The 21,455-nt window shown below is 35.8% G+C and overlaps 1 long non-coding RNA gene across 1 annotated transcript in view; it reads right to left on the bottom strand.

Moving 5' to 3' along the window:
- The window catches only part of LOC129030430 (uncharacterized), a 46,549-nt gene that overhangs the window by 12,182 nt on the left and 12,912 nt on the right, over positions 1–21,455 (bottom strand). The window contains exon 4 of the long non-coding RNA XR_008500650.2: positions 9,198–9,310. This is a non-coding gene — a long non-coding RNA (uncharacterized LOC129030430). The remainder of the gene's footprint in view (positions 1–9,197; positions 9,311–21,455) is intronic.

Below are 21,455 nucleotides of genomic sequence, written 5' to 3' on the forward strand. Positions count from 1 at the left end.
GGATCTAATTAAACTAAAGAGCTTCTGCACAGAAAAGGAAACTACCATCAGAGTGAACAGGCAACCTACAAAATGGGAGAAAATGTTCGCAACCTACTCATCTGACAAAGGGCTAATATCCAGAATCTACAATGAACTCCAACAAATTTACAAGAAAAAAACAAACAACCCCATCAAAAAGTGGGTGAAGGACATGAACAGACACTTCTCAAAAGAAGACATTTATGCAGCCAAAAAACACATGAAAAAATGCTCACCATCACTGGCCATCAGAGAAATGCAAATCAAAACCACAATGAGATACCATCTCACACCAGTTAGAATGGCAATCATTAAAAAGTCAGAAAACAACAGGTGCTGGAGAGGATGTGGAGAAATAGGAACACTTTTACACTGTTGGTGGGACTGTAAACTAGTTCAACCCTTGTGGAAGTCAGTGTGGCGATTCCTCAGGGATCTAGAACTAGAAATTCCATTTGACCCAGCCATCCCATTACTGGGTATATACCCAAAGGACTATAAATTATGCTGCTATAAAGACACATGCACACGTATGTTTATTGCGGCATTATTCACAATAGCAAAGACTTGGAACCAACCCAAATGTCCAACAATGATAGACTGGATTAAGAAAATGTGGCACATATACACCATGGAATACTATGCAGCCATAAAAAATGATGAGTTCATGTCCTTTGTAGGGACATGGATGAAATTGGAAATCATCATTCTCAGTAAACTATCGCAAGAACAAAAAACCAAACACCGCATATTCTCACTCATAGGTGGGAATTGAACAATGAGAACACATGGACACAGGAAGGGGAACATCACACTCTGGGGACTGTTGTGGGGTGGAGGGAAGGGGGGAGGGATAGCATTGGGAGATATACCTAATGCTAAATGACGAGTTGGTGGGTGCAGCGCACCAGCATGGCACATGTATAGATATGTAACTAACTTGCACATTGCGCACATGTACCATAAAACCTAAAGTATAATAATAATAAATAAATAAATACAAATGATAAATGTTGACAAAGCATTTATTCAATTTACAATCATTATCAATTTTCTTGAGAAATTGAAATGTATTTTTTTTTATTGTACATGCACTTTCCTTTTTGAACTCATTGCTGCTTAAATGGTATCTTTCAAAAAGACAAGTAAATATTGTAGATTTATAGCACAAAACTATTATAATAAGAGATTTTAGACTTTATAAACCGTATGGCAGAACTACCTAGCCTCTATTTCCTATACATATTTCAGATGTAAGTAATCTAGAATCTCCCACATTTTCCACTGACTTACTAACTGGCTGTCTGGAGGCTTCATGCTTTTGAAACCAGCAATGTAAGCCATGGCACAACTGTCTCTAGCACCAAGTGCCTGGCAGAAGCAGCAGAATTGCCCACTTTTTCCAATACAAACTAAAACCAGAAAGATACAGTACTCCCTAGCTTTCCCTGTCAATACACACTGTTTCATCAGCAAGTACCTGCTGACTAATACCTAAAAAAGAGATGTTTGTTCAATTCTGGAAAGGAGTGGTAGAGGAAAGTTGGGTTTATCGTTCATTTTCTTTAAGATTTAATGAACTACATTCTATAGAGTCCTATAGAGTGTGAACTCTATTCACTGTATATGCACCTCAAACATGCTAATAGATAAGACCATGACAGAAGCTAGAAGTACAAAATGCAAGAATAAATTCATTCTGATTTATTTTAATGTAACCAGTACTAACAATGTAGTTTTAGCTTTTTAAAATGTGATAAATGCAAAATTAAACAGGATGCTGGGGATAGGGAGGGCATGAACTAGAACCACCACATGCAAAAGAGAATTTGTACAATTTGTAAAAATTTACATAATTTGTAAAGCAAAATTTTTAAAAAATGCTTCTCTCATCCATGGAAACCAACAAATACTCTCCAATTCTTTGAAAATTTAGAAAAGCATCTGGAAACTTACACTGTCCTCTAGGTTGAAGTTTAAACATCTTTTATGCGGGTCTCATTACTTCTTCCCAAGAATGGGTCAAATCATTCCATCTATGTGAGAGAAGGCAGTATCCTGATTTTACAAGAGTTGTTGGTCATTATGCCTGTGCTTGAAGCCACTGTTCCAGGTACTAAGCTAGTTCTTTAAAACAGTAGGAACAAAAAGTTGAGTGTCCTGAGTCATATGGGTTAAGTGGTAAGATATTGGAGGGTCTCTGGTATCTTTTTCACTTAAGATATTAATATTTTTTATTTAAGAAGTTTTCTACCAAAAGTCTAGGAACCTAACAATAAAATTGTTCACTCCGCCTCCCCAATACCAACCCTCTTAGACATCAATCTTTCCTTCAGTTTCTCTTGTTACTTTATGCTCTCATCCCTCTTCTCATAGTAGAATAATGGGATCCAAGTTTGAGCTTTGGAAGTATATCTAAACTGGCCCTTGAGGCTGCTTTGCTTCTAGACCATTCAGAATGATTTGGCTTTGGTAATGGCATTCTCCATGGGATCCAATGTAGCTCCTTGGAATGCTCCAGGGGAATTGGGTAAAAAATCCCATCTGGTCATTAAGGATGACTTTGTCCTCCTTTTCTTCCTTAAAGACCTCCTTAGGAGAGGTGATTGTTCAGCATCAGAATACAAATATTCCTATGTCTCTTGGTTAAATATTTCTACTACCCATCAACATCCTCAATGCCTTAGAGAGAAAATATGCTGACATTCATCAGATGAATACACTTTACATATTATCAAAACTTGATAGGATATAGTCTAAATTCCTTAATAGAATGTTCAAGCTCTTCATGGTCTGAATCTGCCCTGTACTGTCCAACACAGTGACCACTAACCTTATGTAGCTACTGAGCACTTAAAATTGAGATGTGCTGTAAATGTAGCATACATACTGAATTTTTGAAACTTAATATGAAAAAGAAGATACAAATTCTTGTAAATATTATTTATATGAATTACATGTTGAAATGGTAATATTTTAGATACATTGAGTTAAATAAAATTTAAAAATTAATTCATTTTTTTTTTGCTTTTTTTAAACATAACTACTAGGAAATTTAAAGTTTCATATGTGGATAGCATTTTATTTCTATTGGACAGCACTGGTATATGTTTTGCTCGTCAACTTGAAGTCATTTTCTGCTTATTGCCTTGGCAATGGATTTATGCTTCAGTACTTTGCAAATAGTGTTCTGAATCATGTTTTACAATTGTTCTTCCTCTTTAACTTTCACCCCATTATACCCTATTGCACAAATTGATGACCATGACATGCAATAGATCAATAGCTAAAAAGCATAGTTCATATGTCGCTTCCTTTGCAAAGTCATCTCCGTTCCCTAAGACAGTTAATTGGGCTAATCCTAGCCTTATGTCTACACTTACTGTGAATTTGTGCACTATACTGTAATTACTATGTACATGTGTGTCTGTTTACTTACCTACAAGCCCCTTGAAGTCAGGGACCATGACATATATACTTAACATAGTACATAGTTTTCAATGAATGCTTCCTAAATGGAATCAAATAGTATTCCTCTATATCCTCTGGTTAATCTGCATGAATATAAATACATAGTCTATGAACATTACATCAACATAAAGTGGTATTGAGAAGTTATGATACTGCAGAAACTAAAACATCTACTTAAAAATAATTTATATTCCCCTTTCTGTGTCAAAGTGTTCTCATTGTTCAATTCCCACCTATGAGTGGGAACATGCAGTGTTTGGTTTTTTGTCCTTGCGATAGTTTGCTGAGAATGATGGTTTCCAGCTTCATCCATGTCCCTAGGGGGAAGGGATAGCATTAGGAGATATACCTAATGTAAATGAGTTAATGGGTGCAGCACACCAACATGGCACATGTATACGTATGTAACAAACCTGCACATTGTGCACATGTACCCTAGAACTTAAAGTATAATAAAAAAATTAAATAATTTATAAACCAAAACTGAATATGGTCATCAATAATTATATAATCATCATGAACTGTAGCTGCATTTATATACAAAGCAAAATAACTACATAAAAGTAAACAAAAATTTCTGAAAGTTAGTAATTCCTGAAACTTACTGAGTACTCAATATGTGCATCTCACCATATGAAGAATATGCTATCTCATACAATGTTCATAATGTATTTTTGTCATTCCGGTGTTAGAATAAAATAGGGTAAATCTGACATTGGACAAAGGTAGTCTGACTTTAGAACTCTTGAACTTCCAATCTTTTGGAAATAAATTATAATATGGGTTTCCCAATAGGTTCAAAGACCACTAAAAATGGAATACTTTGTCACATTCAGATAGACAGGTCTATTTTTCATTATCTGAGTCAGATTCTTTGTCCTTGGTTTGGCTAAGAGTTTTATGGGCATCACAAACATCACTGGGACAGTGCTTTGTAATAAGGATGAAAGGCAGAGAGAAAAATCCCAAAATACATTATCTATCAGACTCTCAGGTCAGAATATAAACAGGAAACTGGCAGAAAGAAAAGAAGGATGCTACCTTTAAAAATAGCTGACAAAGCTCATAAGGTAGCTATCTGTTTTGTCTTGAACTGAAAATTCAAAATCACAGTTTAGAATTTTTATCTTTTCTACTTCCCTATGCTATTTTTGGTTAGTATCTATTATGATTGTATTATTGAATCCTTTCCCCACTGAATTTTTCTTCCCTTTCCAAAGAAATCTGAAAAATATTGCCAGATTAGTATTTCTGAAAACTGCTTCACATAAACCAATTTTAGGCACAGGACAGCAAGTCCTATGTTGTGTCTAAAATGATCAGGCAAGCAGTGGACTGGAATTGCTTCTGTAAAGCCCTTAGAGGTTCGGCACTATCTATAGAATAAAGTTCAGTGTCTACCTTCCACAGCCGGACACTGCCTCTTTCCAATGTTCCAATACCCTGCTCTCTTCCCCTATATCCATGTACTTGAATCCTCTGCTCCAAGGTTACTAACCGAAACAGCCTTCCAAACCTGTCATCTACATTCTTATTACCCTGTCCTTATTCATAGTATTCTTTCAACCTAAAATGTTATTCAGGACATTTATACAAAACTTATCTTTTCTTACTGAGACAGTTCAAGTCTACTGCTTACCTGACCATTTCAGACACAACATAGAACTTTCCCACCCTGCACCTAAAAACTGAGCTGCCTTATTGTTATTGTTGACATCGCTTTGTGTTACATTCCATACAAACAGACTTTCTTTTCTCAAATGAACAACTACTTTAGGCAAAGTCCATTGGCTATTCCCTTAATATATTTTACGACACCAAATTCAGGTCTGCTAATATAGGCAGAACTTAGTACACCTTTATTCTGTTAATAAAACTCATGATCTGAAATCAGTCCAGAATACTATATTAGTCATCTTTTTCTATCCTGAGTACGTACTAGGAAGGCATGCCATCAACTTCTCTCCAGAAAAGGAAGAATTTATTTTGGCATTTGGTCTCCCTTGGTCTATAATGTTAAAAGGTTAAATTAGTTATAATGAGGTAATATGGTTTAGATTGCTTTCAGTAGAGCTGTGATTTTCTGAACCAAAATGAAAGCTTTATAACTTCATCATTTAAAAGGAGGCAATGAAAAGCAGTGTTATATAACGAAGGAAATAAAATTTCTTAAAAGCCAAGAAATAAAAATGTTAAAATGAGCAAATTAAAATATTTTTATATTAGAAAAATCCAAATAATGATTTATTACGGTTTCACGTTCATTCAAATCTGTGTTTCGGGAAATGAGGGGAATTTTTTAATATGGAAAGGAGATAAAATAGCAAAATTACTTTAAAATTGTTCTGAGTATACATAGAAGCAAATACATAAATACTGACACAATTGGAGGAAAAAACTGAAGTGGTTAAAAATATGGCACTGCAATTTAAAATACGTGGATCCAATTTCAATTTTCCCTTTCCAGACACTCTCCTTATATCTACCTCCGCCCACTCTCCTATGCATAACCAAACATACATTATAAAAACTGTAGGTATCTAATTCAAATCTCTCCATTTTATGAGTCTTCAAACAATTTCTATAACATAATAAAAGTAATTTTGTTTCCTTTTGTATTTTTTGGACCCTAAATGTTATTAATATATTTCTGAATGAAAGGATGTCTACACATAGAGCCATTCAGTTTTTCTCTTCATGTTTTCCTCTTAACAGTCAAGGCCTCCCTCTTCAAAGCCCTAGTGGGGCGAGAGGAAAGAGGAACCATGACAATTCCGTGGGCACCCACTTTGCTTTTCAGGGATGCATTTCTGTGTAACCACTGAGCTCCTATTTGCGAAAATGCAGAGCTATGTCTAAGAACCACAATCCCTATTTTCCCTTACTTCAAATGCTAACTTCCTGATATAGACATATTTTCATTTAAAATGTTTTCAGAGGAAAGATGGGAAGTGGGAGTGAAAAAATGTAATTTATTTTATTTTGACTTTCATCCGCAGTTATATCCTAGCTAACCAAGTTCTCTACCACCTTTACCTCAATGATTTACTCCCTGTGTTCAAGGCCTTACTATGACCCCTTAGACATCCAGAGCAGAAAACTCTGGGTAATACGGTGTGTTCAGCATCTTCCAAATGCTCTTATTTCCTATCTTAATCTATGGCTTCTACCTCCAATGTCAAAATTGGCATGCTCTGTTATAGCTTTCTCAATTTGTCTTCTGTGATTTGTGATAATGGATTTCAGACCAACTATCACGTTAATCATTCCTAGAATTTACATTATCTTACTTGTGTCACAGAGGTATGTTTGTGTTTGTTTGTTTTCAGAAATCAACCCAAGGAGCCACTAGTGAGGCAAATAGGCCTTTTGATACACTGAAAGACACTTCAGAAAGATATCTCATCTTACTTCACTCAGAAGTAACAAATGTATTATTTTTCTTTTATCACATCAGTCAGTTGTGAAACATACAGTCGAATTTTTACAGTTACAGCCAAATCAAGGTTTTCATTTAACTAGCATAAGAAAAAATGGACCTTATTGGTAGTCCCTATGTCTGAAGAAGATTTAAGAAAGTAGTACATATTAACTTAAATTTACATCATAAATATATACTTTAAGGATGTCTGTTCACAGTAAATAGTCTATATCCAGGGGTGAACAGATTGCACAAAACATAACAATGGTTCTCCATTTATTTATAACATAAAATATATGCTAATATATATAATGTTAAAGGTACTTTTACTTAAAAAAATCAGACATACACAAAAGTAGAGAGAGGAATATAGAAACACCATAGATTCATCACCTAGATGTAATAATAATTATTTAGGTTTGCTACTCTTGCCCAATCTTTCTTTTTTTCAATTTTTTTTCTTTCTCCCTAGGCCTGAAATATTTTAAAATATCCGACATCATGTCATTTCACTCCTGTGTATTTCAGTATATTTCTCTAAAATAGAGGAATATTTTCTTATATAATTACAGTGCCATTATCACAATCAACAAACATTAGCAGAAATTCCTTGACACTGTTTCATTTCTAATCCATATTCAAATTTCCCTGTATTTTTTGCAAAATGTCTTTTTGAAGCTGATTTCTTCAAATGAGGATCGAAATAAATTCTACATGTTATGTCCTTGGAATATCCTTTAATTGAGAATAGGGCCCCTCCACCTTTTTTTTCCCCTCCTTTAAAAATTTGTTGAAAACAACTGACTTAGTTGTCTTTTAAAGGGATTCACATTAAAAGTTTTCTTTTTCCTTGCGGTATCTGATAATGTGTTTCTCTATCTTCTGTATTTTTAATAAACTCAAATTTAAGTACTTTTGGATAGAACAATTTCGTAAATGGCACTATGGCTTATTTACATGGCTATCCTATGTAGCTGTGGATATTTAAACAGGTGTTTTTGTCCTTTGCAACTGACAGCCACACATTTGTAAAATGTGCCTCAAATTTTCTTGCCGTTAGGAGCTTCAGGATCTCGCTTCTATCATTGTCTCCTTGAAGCTGTTTCTTCTCAAATTGCACCCTCAAGAAGTGATGTCTCTATTCTCCTGGGTGTCCTCTTTTCCTCTCTCTCTTTCTGCACCAATTATTGTGCTTTCTTTTTAATGTTTTATTTCTATTTCCTTACATTGAACAGGAAGTATAATTTCTTCCCATATTCCCTGTCCATTCATGCAAAACCTTTATTATCAAAGACAAGACCACTACGATTCATTTTGACTCAGGTTCCAAATACACATTTAACAAACATTTTTAGGTGATTATTATGTGCCAGGCTCTCTGCTAGCTTTGAGAAAATAGAGTTGAATAACTCAAAGACCATTCACTCCAGTGGCCTACAGGGGAAGATAGGCAGCCAAACACACCACACAATATGACCTCAGTGGTACAATGCCAATGCCAATGCCAATTGAGTGCTGTGGAAACAAATGCTTCTAGCCTTTGTAAGGCCCATGAGTGGGTTTATGGCTCTTTATAACACAACGTTATAGACAGCACCTGCCAATCATTTGATACAGATTTGCAAGAAAAAAGAGCCAGCACCACATTTTCTGCTCCGTTCCATCCTATGACCTTTTTTATTTGTATCTACCTTTGACCACACCCCTTGCTTTCTCCTTGTCACCACACCCTGAGTTAGATCTCCCATCATATTGCCACACTTCATATTACACAACTGGTTTTTGCTTCTCTGTCTCTTCCCCCACTGCCCCAAGAGGAGCAGGCACGTGTTAAGAGATGAAGCTAGTTTCATTTCTTTTTATTTCAATACAATAAGAAATAGGGAAAAGTAGAGATAGAAAATGGAATGTTTGTGTTTATAAATGAATAATTAATATTTATAATTTGTTAAAAAATTAATCAAAGAAAATTTATTTTGGACTTAGATTTCCTAGCCTTATGCCCATCTACACATCAAGCTCACTTGCAGCCGTTACCAAGGAAGAAAAACGGACTCATCATTAGCAGTTTTTCCTCTCCCCTGTCTAGTATTAGTTTGACAACCATATGGATACTGAAGAAGAGTATTTTACTGGATATCCGTATTAGGTTATTGGACCCTCATTTATAATGCTGCAAAAACCTCAAAGTTGTCCAGCATAGTCAAGGTCAATGTTCTATTGTAGAGACTACTGCATTCTATCAATAGCCCTTCTATTTAGTAAAGATTTCCCAAATGCTCACCTGAAAGTTTATTTTAAATAGATGCAGTTGGTTCCCTGGAGAGAAGTCCAGTGTCACCAGCTCTGGATAACAGTTATAGCTTCTAGTTTCATTTAGCTTCACAGGCCTTTTATCTGGAAAAAGAAATAAGAGCTAGAATGATACATAAGGAGGTGACTGCAAAACTGCTTTTCCCTGGGAAGATTTAGAAAACTGACAGGCATGATGTTAAATCTGCCATATGGATGATAACATCAACTGGAGGAAATATTGCAGATGTTGTTAATATCTGAAAAAAAATAAGACAGGAAAAAACCTTTTGTCAGAGAATATCTGTCCTACTAAAAATAGAATCTAAAGCTAGGAAAGGATTTTCCACACAGGTCCTTGTAAAGGTCATATGACCCTCCACCTTGCATTCTCTTTATAGATGAATTATATTTCTACTGTGATTTGTGCAATGACTGCTATTATCCTGTATAAGAACACATTTAAATACCATGCCAGCTCAAATTAAAATAGCTGGACTCTTTCCTACCACTTCTGTTAGAGGAAATAACTAGCATGCTATAAAACCTGCTGTTTGGCCCCGAATTTTGCATAAGGTATATAATGAGCTAAGTTGAAATCTATTATATAGTAGAGCTTAAAGATGACAAACAGCTTTTAAATCTTGGTTATGTTAAAATAAGAGCATATACATTTATTTGTGTGTGTGTGTATTTGTGTGTGTAGGAGTGAGTACCAATGGGTATGCAAAAAATTTTATAGCACTTCTTTTCTACAGTTCATTCAGGTATGTGGCAAATCACTCGACCTCCAGTGAACTCATTTATAATGGGTTGAAAATATCCAAAGATGGGAAGACTGCCGGGAAGATAGCAGGAGATGCTGTAAGTGCAGCAGTACTTCCTGCCTCATTGTTCTTTGACCTTTTCTTCATTTAAAGTGATATTGGTACCTGGAGCAAGGCTGCTAGATTAGCAACATAAGAACTATTCTCTTTTCATTCAGTGGAAATATACCTGGTATATTATACCAGGTATGTTATGTAAAGTAATGTTAATTTGCCATTTGTACTAACACTATCAGAAAAAAAACTAGGGGACATAATAATGTGGTATAGAACTTACCTAGGAGTGTTCATCCTAAAATCCCAGTCACAGCTTATTTGTTTATTTGCTCTATTTTGTATTTAATGATGTTTGGCAAACCTTTAAGAGAAGAGAATTGAAATCTGCTACTCTGCCTTCAATACTTGCTTGTTGCTGTCAGGGTATAGGATTAAAGGCACTCACAGTGGGGGAACCACAAACTTCAGAATTTCTCTGGACCCAAGGGTTAGTTATAATAGTCCTGGTATTATTTTGTTTAATCTGTCAATAAACCAATGATACCTGGTTGCTTACCAATGGGGCGAAGCTGGGAAAAGACTCACTGCTACCCTCAGTGTCCAAAAAAAAAAAAAAAAAAAAATCATCACCATCATCCGAATGAGTGATCCTAGTGTGAGGCCAAGCACTTAATGACAATGGGGCACTCCTTAGTCAGCAGACACAGTCAGGAACAGTCAGAGTTAGCTCTAGTTTAGTAATAGAATCTCCATTCAGAATTCCATTCATGTGAACAGTCTCCGTGAAGAGCCAACAAAAAGTATTCCCTAACAGAAAGAGAAAACGTCACCCAAGAAGAAAGAACACAAGCATAACAGTTATGGCTGCTATACTTAGGGTCGGGGCAGATCTCGCGAACTCTCTAAGTAGACACTAGCTCATGGGAGTTTGTGGATAAATCCAGGGCACAGCAAATGACACATTATTCTCTAGACTCTGCCAGTGCTTGAGGGTCCCCACCTGCTTGCTAATACTATAGAGCACAAAGGACAACATCATCAACCATGGGCAAAGATAGAGCATGCAGGGCTGCGGGCCCATGGCATTCACCATAACGGGTCACTCTTCCCTTTCTCCCTGGTTCATTTGGCCATTCTGTCTAGAGAGCACCACAGACGCTGTGCACAACAGAGGCTTTAAGTAGCTACTTCTCCACATCCAGAGGTTTAGAGGATTGAGTAAGAATCTAACTTTATATGCTTTTAATATAGCTAATTACCAGGACATGTGTTGTTAGGGCCTCAGTTATTTGGTATATGGGATGTCTTTTTGATATATACTCCTCCAGGGCTTATCTTTCCTTTCCTACTGTTCCCACCAACTTAAGGTCAGATTTACCTGAAAGGGATTTTGGCTTATGCATCTATAAATATGCCTATTAATATTTTTTCTGTAAATACAGAAACAACACGTTAGCCTTATCAGTGAAACCTTGGGCCTCTTTACTATCAGATTTTCAGCTTGCATTAGGATCATAGTAAACTAGTTAAAGGAAGAAAAAATAAATAAACTGTCATTCTAAAGGTCAGCCTTCTTAATTAAATGAAAACTCAGGCAGCAGCATTAGAAAATGAAGTGACTGTAGCCTGTGCTCTTTGTGAGGGGACCCTACACAGTATCCAGCCCATACTGCCAAAAGCATGGCAAGCTGAATTATCCCCGGATGGATAAGAGGCTGCTGCGTCACAATGGTGGTTTTTCCTTTGCAAGCAAGTGGAATTGATTGTGTGTGTCTGTTCTTGTAACTGTTCCATTTCTAGCCCACCTCATTTTCACCTTCTCTTTGATTTACCACCACCACCTTGCCATTCCCTGGAGCTTCCTGCTTTCCCTACCACTGTCTTTCAGCTGAAGCCAATGTGGAGAAAAAAAATCAGTAACAAGGTTCTGGTTCAGGTACTTTCACATTTATAAGTTCATTACCACCTCTTTTTATAGAAAAGCAAACCAAAATTCAGAGTTGTTAATGATTTGACCTAAGATCACACAGCTAGTGAAGTATGAGAGTAGACTGATCTATCTCCAATGCCCATTCTCTTTCCCTAAGAACAAATGTTTGTATTGCTCTCCTTCCATTCTAGTTGGTCAGGAGCTCTGTGAAGTCCTCACACGAGTCAATAAAGCCAGAGGTTTTCCAAAGCAGTGAGAAAACTGCACGTTTTGAGATCGGCAGTTCATTCTAATGCCCCTCATTTCATGGTTGTATCATTTCTATCGTCCTCCAACAAAATAGCTATGAATAGTCACATCATGACATTGCCCTCCATTTCAAAAATTAAAATATTCTCAATCTGTGATTTTTTATTGGTTATACCTATATTCAGTCAAATACATTGATTATATCTTTTCTTGATAAATATAAAAACAATATGATAAAAACTATCACATAATCCTAATAAGTTAGAAAATTTTTCCAGACTCTCATTTTTTTACTATAAAGAAGGGCTTTAAGTTAATTATACTTATTAAAACTCTTGGATTTGAGGGTTTTCCAGAGGATGAATGTGTGTTTAGGCACAGCTGCCACACTGCGCAACTCCACAGTGCACTATCTGCACTATCTGCATTGAGCTCCAGGGGGAGCCATTGAGATTGTGATTGTGATGGTATCTTCCAAAGTAGAAGATAGGGAAGTGATAAGGTTTGAAAAGGTGGTGTGCGTATCTGGCTGTAATTAGAATTATCAGGGGACCTTTTAGGACTGAGTTTCACTCAAGGCAATTAAGCCAAAATCTCTAGGTGGATCTAGGCATCAGTAACATTTCAAAACCGCTGGTGTAGAGCGTGAGATCTTGGAGACGTGAAACCCAAAGTTGAATCCTAGTTTTGAAACTCTCCAAGCTTCATTTTCTTCATCTGTAATAAAATAAGGCTATGAATTGCTCTTACTTTATAGAATTGTAAATATAACCCTTAGCATTGTACTTCTAGTTAACATTTCAAGGTAATTAGTAATCACTACTGTTATTATTATGAAGAAACATATCACTACTGTTCTAATACCTCAATGTCTTTAAAAATAAAAAAGGGTAATATACTACCAATTAAGCCAACTCTCTTCTCAGAGATTCAAAGGGCATGTAAAATATAATTTATATTGGATGAGTCAGAAGATAATTCATTCAACTGAACCTGTAGAAATCCTACTAAACTGCGAAAGTGGAGATTTCTACCAAAGATAGCACCTTCTACAATATGACAATGAAAACCCTGCCATTGCAGTTTTGCCTTTGGTTAATTTATCTTTTCATTCTAACCACTCTGCACTTTGTCTAGTATATCAATGTTACTTTAACTCTCTCTCAAACGCCAAGCATGAATTTATAGTGATTTGTTAATTACCCCTAGTGATTTCAGGTACTTCAAAGTTAACCTCCTAAGCAAACCCCTTCACAATTTAAGCCCAACAAATAGAAAGCCCTGTCAGTTACATTTCATGAACATCTGGCAAGCATTAATCCTCTTCTCCATCTTCTCTCCAAGGCTAGGAACATCTCTTTTTTTGTACTGCTTTACCTGCTACTGATTCCTAATTAATCCTCATATGCTAGAAATAACTTCGTAAAAAACAGATATTCACAAATCGCTTCTGCTTTAAATTTCCTTTTACTGCCTTATTACCGACAGAATCAAGTCCAAAGTCCTTAGAGAATAAAAACCTTCAAGATCAGACTTTCATTAAACTTTTCAGAATCCTCCCTCCACCCACCGCTTCTTGATAAATGTCCTGACCTAACCACTCTGAATTCCACATGATCTCTGAATATGACAATGTGTCTTTGCATACAGTCACCATTTTCTTTTCCTAGCTAACTGCTAATTATCTTTCAAAGCTGAAATCATGTGTAATTTTGGGGGTGTTCTTTTATTACTCTTCTAAGCAGCATGTGTCTTTTCCTCTTCTGTGTTATTATGGTACTTACTGTGCTTTAATGAAATTGATCATTTATATCCTTCTCACTCAATGGTCTGAAGGCTCCTTGAGAAGAGTCTAGGACTAACTTAGTGTTCTTAACTTTTACCTGACAGAAAGTCAAATGGATTTAGTTAAAGGTTATTTCATTAGAAATGAGACTTGCTGGACTGTGCTGAGGAACTAAAAATTCTAGTTGTAACAAGAACTCAGAACAAAGATTAATAAATGAACTGTTGGACACATGGATATTTCATTCAGTGTGGATTGGGGAAAATCCCTGTTGAAGCAGAAACATTCTACCCTCCCCGTCTACAGCTCCACATGAGCTGGAAAAGCTGGGAAGCGTCTAGAAATGATCTTGAGTTTACTGTGGAGCTAAAGGAAAGTGAAATTGTATACCACTCAGCCACTGGTATTGACACAAATACATACACTAAAGAAAGCAAGATCACACATTATTCTCTAGACTCTTTATTTTTAATCATCTGTAGTGCATAATGTTTGTGCATGAGTTTTAAATTTATACATGTTAGATCACAAGGAAAGCATGTAAACATTTACTGTACAATTTGTTCTCCAATATAACTTTGCTTTTGGACAATGGAGACTGAAGAAAGGCTTTTAAAATGATAAGACATCTCTTTCAAAAAATTTTCTTCCCTGGAATTCCAGATCAATCATGTTTTTAGAAAGCTAAATTAATTAATAGGATATGGTCTTCACTGAGACTATTATAGATGAACTATTCATAACAAAAAATGATAATGAATTAATGGTTATTGAAAAATAACCACTAAAATTTAACCAATTAATATTTTGCAAGTATTCCTCATGTATGACATTTAAAGCAAAAGCTAAGTTATGCTGTGATCATCTAGAATAGCTGGGAATCATACAAATATCTAAGCCATTTGAAAAATGATTATTGAACCAAGAATTAAAGCGAACATGGTAGAATCAGCTGGTATTACAATGGATACCCATTAGCATTGGTTTTAGACTCCCTTTCTTATCCTCAAGCAAGTATATTTTTCCCCAAAAAAGAAAATGGAAAACACACACACGCACACACACACACACACACACACACACACACCTGAGAAACCCAAATAAAAAAATAAATAAATAAGATGGGAAATGAGAAAAAGGATAAAGAAAATGATGGAACAAGACAAGCAAAAATCAAGAAACAGTCATAGTAACTTGTCATCCAGCAATAAGAAGCCTGTACAGGACTTGGACCCTGAATCAGCTCTCACGTTACTCTTCTGACATTTCACTTATCATTGCAAGGGACACTGCAGGCTGGTATGTCCACCTTAGATCCCCTTCAGAAAACTGAGGGACTATGAATAGAGCCACCGTGAAAAAGAGGAAAGGGCATATTATCACTGACCCTGAAGCAGATGCACATAAAACTTCATGACCAAAAGAAGCTTTCTTGGCAGGTTACCCAAGACCATTGATGTTACAAACCACTGTTTCTCAACTGTGGCCACAGGCTCAAATCACCTAGGGAGCATTAAAAATATATATATCCAGGCACCTCCCTCAGAGAGGGGTTTAATTGTTTTGAAATAGGATTTGCTGTTTTATTTCATTTTTAAAAATTTCTGAATGATTGTAATGTGATGTGGGACTCCATCTTTACACAAGAAAAAAATTCAGAAAATATGCTGCTGGCTTATTTATTGCTGAAACAACTAATTCGAACTATTATGAACTATGAAGTATTTATTTTCTTGAAATCCATGGGCATTTTCTGAATGCTTTGATCTCATTCACCTGACAACATAAAAACAATTTATTTAATTGTTCTGAGCACATGTTCAAGGCATCCTGCTACCCTAGTCCCTACCACTGGTAGATTCTATGCTGTTTGTACTGAATGAAATAAGCCAATATTGATCCCATAGCAATCTCATCCTTTTCTCCTGAATTCACAGAAGAAAATTTGCCTATTCTGTCAGAAACATAACTACCTACTCCTACTATTCTTCTCATGTCTGCTATGGGGGAAGCTTCTGACAGTGTTAATCACTCTGCTTTTGAGAAGATACAGTGAGGGGATACGTATCTTTGCTAAAGTTTTACATCTTATTTTAATATATTAGCTGTTAACATTCTTAGTTGTCATCATAGCAAAGCTTTAAGATTTCTCCTTTTTTCATAATCAAAGTACTTCATGAAACCCTTGCATGAATGACGGGAATTCCCAAAGACGAGTTCAGGCACTACCGATAATAGTCCCAGAATAGAGATGTTGGAATGAACTAATGGAAAGAATCCTGGAGCTGCATTTGGAAGATATAGGCTTTTAACTGGATTGGAATGTTTCCAAATTGCATGACCTTGAGCAAGTTATTTAACCCTTATGAGCCCCATTGTCTTTACCGAGGAGACGGTAAGTCCTGTCCTAGCCAGCCCACAAAGGGGTATAGTGAGTATATGTAAGAGGGCCATCTTTACAAGGACATTTTGTACTTTTGCAAAGCACAATGAAAATTGATTTTCTTTCATTTTCTCTCTGTCTCTTTTCTCCACTCCTTTCCATGAGGTACGTGGACTTCCCAAGCACAAACACCACAGGCAGATCTGTGGGAGCATAAGACCCCAAATAGTCAAGCAAGGCACCCAGCACAAACAGGCTGGGGCTGGAAGTAACCTGGGATAAAAGGACCGGAGAAGATCATGGTATAGTGGGGTAAAATAATCAGAGGAAGTTAATTCATACCCCTACTATGCTTTCTAGAATTTCTTTTGCAAAATACTAAAATTATTTATTTCTCATAAGGATACATGTTTGATGATACTGAATTTTTCTTTATGGAGTAATCAATGGATTCCAGGGAAAAAAGGGACAAGGCTATTTAAAAGGCTAAATGAAAAGCTAATTTTAAAAGACTAAATTATATTGGGAGAAAAAAATCAACACTTGATCCTCAAATTCTGTAAATATCTGGCCAATTCTGACCAACAATACAGGATCAGGAACAGAACTAAACTAAGGAAGACAGTGGTAAGAAGCCCAATGTGCTTATTGACATTTGTCAGACTAACTAAAGGAAAGAGCCTGAGGCAACATAAAATAAGTATGTTCCTCACGTGCAGTCATAAAACAGCATGAGCCCAGGGAATCTTCTTATTTGTAGCTTTAGTCTGCATATTAAATTAATCATTAAATAGTGGTTATTGTCCACTAACCAATAACTATGGGGCAAGAGCTGTTCTACCGTTATCTCAAATAATCCACTATATCTCTCAAGGTGATCACTACCCTGCCCTTTCCCCACCAGCATCTGCATATTGGGAAACTTAGACTCAGAGAGGCAAAGCACTGAAGTGTGCTGAGTCTAATGAATTATGTGTTTGTTTATTATCCATTCTTCCTTTTGGAGTCAAAGATTTGCCTTTGCTTAGTAATTAACCATAGAAGGATACACTTTTTCTTTTAATAAGCTATATTCTTCACAAATAGTAAAATCATAGATTGCAAAAATTCTATATATATGATATATAATTCTATATATATGATATATAATTCTATATATCATAGTATATAAAATAGAAATATGTATATATTTATTTCTTGACAGATTTACTATAAACCAAGGAGATATATACGTATCTCCATTCTAGTAAGTTAAAATTGGGGAAACTTTATTATTTTTATAGCCCAAACTCTTTTATTGTAGGTAAGAAATTATAAAAATTAAATGTTTAATCCAACGAAGCAAATTTTAGATAAATGATGGAAATGTTTACTGTTATTAGTAAGGAAATATTTATTTATTAGGGGAAATGAAACAGCTGCATATTTAATCAATTAATATGTTAATATGTATGTTACAGAATTATTCTTTAATCCACATTTAGAGAAAGTATAATGCCTTTAACAAGAACACTTGTATTTTGCAATAAGTATAAAAATAAAAATGAAAAGGATGCTTATGTAATTTCTAATGCTAAAATAGCACTGAACTATATCATTGGTGGTATTTAAAACCCTAAGAAATCATTTAATGATAATATTAACAAATACGGCATATCTTTCAGTCAGCTTGACACTACTCTAGACACAAGCATAACTGATATTCCTTTGGTAGAATGCAGGGCAGAGTCTATGAAGGAACATCTGATGTCTATAGTAAAATTAAGGTCAAGGACTTGGCAGAATATGTTACAGATTATAACAGATGTTCCCAAATTAAATCATATTTTTATTAAAATCTATAGAGATGTTCAGTCAGTAGAACCTAGAATCACAGAATTGTAGAACAAGTGGTAATATTTAGAGGCTAGTCATCCCCATCATTTTAAAGGTGAAGAAACTGACACTCAAATAAGGTTAAGTGCTTAGCCCAAGGTCTCAGAGTTGGTTAGCAGTATTTGAATCAGAACTGAAGTCATTTCTGCTATCACAGGTTGTCTCTCATTTGCAACAAATGAAGAAATATTTTCTTTACATTTCAAAAATTTAGAATATATTATATTCTGTGGTAGTATTAGACTAAGGAATAATAACAAAATGAACCGCTGCATTATTTGGACCTTTTCTGATTCCTGCTCCTGAAAATTGCCCAGTTGTTATATTTTCTATTAAAGTCCAAATGGCAAGGAATGTTACCATTCACCAGACATTAAACAGATATCAAACTAATATTAAATCTGCAATGCACATAAAAAAAATTTAGTAGTACCAAAGATCAGCAAATATTAGCACCATGCTAGCATGTGGGTGGTACCTTTTAAAATTCAGTTAATAAGTAAACACTTTCACAGTTGAGACTTTCACAAGATTTAACATTATCCAGAGTTTGGATGCAATGCTGAACTTCCATGAATCACAATAGATTTGGCAACAAATGAGCATATTTACCCTAGCAAACTCAAAAACACCACAGTGAATTTCACATGTGTTCTTTTATGGATACATCAAGTTGACAATACAGCAATAATGCACGTAGAAATATATATATGTATATATATATACACAAACACACACAACACATATATAAATATATACACATATTTATTCTAAATATATATACATAGATATTCTAAATATATATAGATATTCTAAATATTGATATATATTCTAAAATGTCATAAATTTTTCACTTGTGATTTTTAAGACATTATCATAGACACACTGGGAATTAGAATATCCAAGTTCTTTTATAATCTGTTACATATCATGTCAGGAGGAATTCTGGCTTTAACTTTTCTTTTTTTGAGACCGAGTCTTGCTCTGTTGCCCAGGCTGGAGTGCAGTGGCGAGATCTCAGCTCACTGCAAGCTCCGCATCCCAGGTTCACGACATTCTCCTGCCTCAGCCTCCCAAGTAGCTGGGACTACAGGCGCCCACCACCACACCAGGCTAATTTTTTGTATTTTTAGTACAGACGGGGTTTCACCGTGTTAGCCAGGATAGTCTTGATCTCCTGGCCTCGTGATCCGCCCGCCACGGCCTCCCAAAGTGCTGGGATTACAGGCGTGAGCCACCACACCCGGCCTGGCTTTAACTTTCAATGGCAAACTGAGATAGATTTTGCAGAGTCCAGACACCAAAATCTGGGGAGGATACAAGTGAGTTTCATGCCTGTCATAAAGCTGTAGGGCTAGTTATACCTCCCCACATTAGCTAATAACCTGATAGCTAAAATGTACCCCTCTGTTGTGCTCTTCTAATTTTTATTATTGAGCCAGATCAAGAGTATATCTCACCGCCTTACTTTACTTCAGGGGTCCTCAAACTTGTATGGGTTTCAGAACTTCTCGAGGAACTTGATAAAAATAAAAAGGCACAGGATCTATCCTACTTCGAGAAGGCTGGGCCTCTGTGGGCTTTATGACCTCAACCAATGATTATGATAGGCACCAAATTTGAGAAGCACTACTTTAGTGTATGCTCTTAATATTGACTTCCAGATTATTTCATTTTCTTTTCATTGGTCTGTCTGATTACAGTTTCTTTCTGCATCAACTTATTCTTCATCCAGTCAACAAATCTGAACAAGTCCAAGTTTGTTAAAAGTAATAATAGTGATAATGGTAATGACTGTTTATCACAACGTACAAAAGTCTAAATTTCCTATGGTGCATTTAAGACCCTTTCAAGACTTGCCCTTTGCAGTCTTCTCCCGTCACAGTTTCATCACTCCAAATGACTTGCACTTTCCCCTAATGCAAAATGATTTCTCAGAGTCTGAGTTTTCTTATATTCACATATTCTTTCAAAAATTATTTACTGAGCTCTTACCGCCTATACAGCACTGGATCTAACATTGAGGCTAAAGTAGTGAAGAGATGGAAATCATGCCAGTTCTCAACAAGTGAAAAACATAAGAACAACAAACACATTTAACTTAATTAGAATTGAGATAAATACTGTAAAGAGTAACTGTCGGGTGTCATGACAGCATATAACAGGGACCACATTTGGTCTAGGAATTTTCATGGGCAGCTTTCTCAAGGAAGTAATTTTTGAGCTAATGCTTGAAGTATGGATATAAATCATCAACATAAATGACAGGCCATTCAGATGAATATTAAAGACAGGGAATAGAATGTGCAAAGGTCTTGGAGTCAAAGAAGAATAACTTTTCAAGGAACTAAAAGTAGATTATATAAGTTAACATAAAAAAAAGAGAAGGTCAGTAGCTAGAGATAAAGTTCATGAAACGGGAAGTCTATGTAAGAACATGTTAGCCATGGTTTTTCTTTATCCTAGGGAAAATTGAGAGTGAAAAAATAGTTGTAAGCAGAGAATTTGTCTCAGATTTGCATTTTAAAGATCATTCTGACCCCAGTGTAGAGAATGGATTAGATGATGAAAAGCACAGATGATATACTACTTTATAGGAGGTTACTGCAAGCAGCCTGGAAGAAAACAGCTAGTGGTTGGATTAGACTTTACACATTAGAGCGGTAGTAAGAAAAATGATGAGGGAGGACAGATTGAACATATGCTTTTCATTCTACTCAGATAATCATGTTTTTCCCCTTCTCTCTCATGGTTTCATCCACAATGCCTAGATTAAATTCAGGGTTGCTTTAGCATTGAGTATTTACTATTGCTACATGTTAAATATCGGTTATACACCTTTCTCCTTATACTAGAATATATATATATGTGTGTGTGTGTGTCTTTCTTCTTATACTAGAATATATATATATGTGTGTGTGTGTGTGTGTGTGTGTGTGTGTGTGTGTGTAGATCTTTTTTTTTTTTTTTTGAGATGGAGTTTCAGTCTTGTTGCCCAGGCTGAGTACGATGGTGCGATCTCGGCTCACCGCAACCTCCACCTCCTGGGTTCAAGTGATTCTCCTGCCTCAGCCTCCTGAGTAGCTGGGATTACAGGCTTGCACCACCAAGCCCAGCTAATTTTGTATTTTTAGTAGAGATGGGGTTTCTCCATGTTTGTTAGGCTGGTCTTGAACTCCCAACCTCAGGTGATCCACCCACCT

Source organism: Pongo pygmaeus, chromosome 12 (genome assembly GCF_028885625.2).
Source record: "Pongo pygmaeus isolate AG05252 chromosome 12, NHGRI_mPonPyg2-v2.0_pri, whole genome shotgun sequence".
Classification (NCBI taxonomy): domain Eukaryota; kingdom Metazoa; phylum Chordata; class Mammalia; order Primates; family Hominidae; genus Pongo; species Pongo pygmaeus.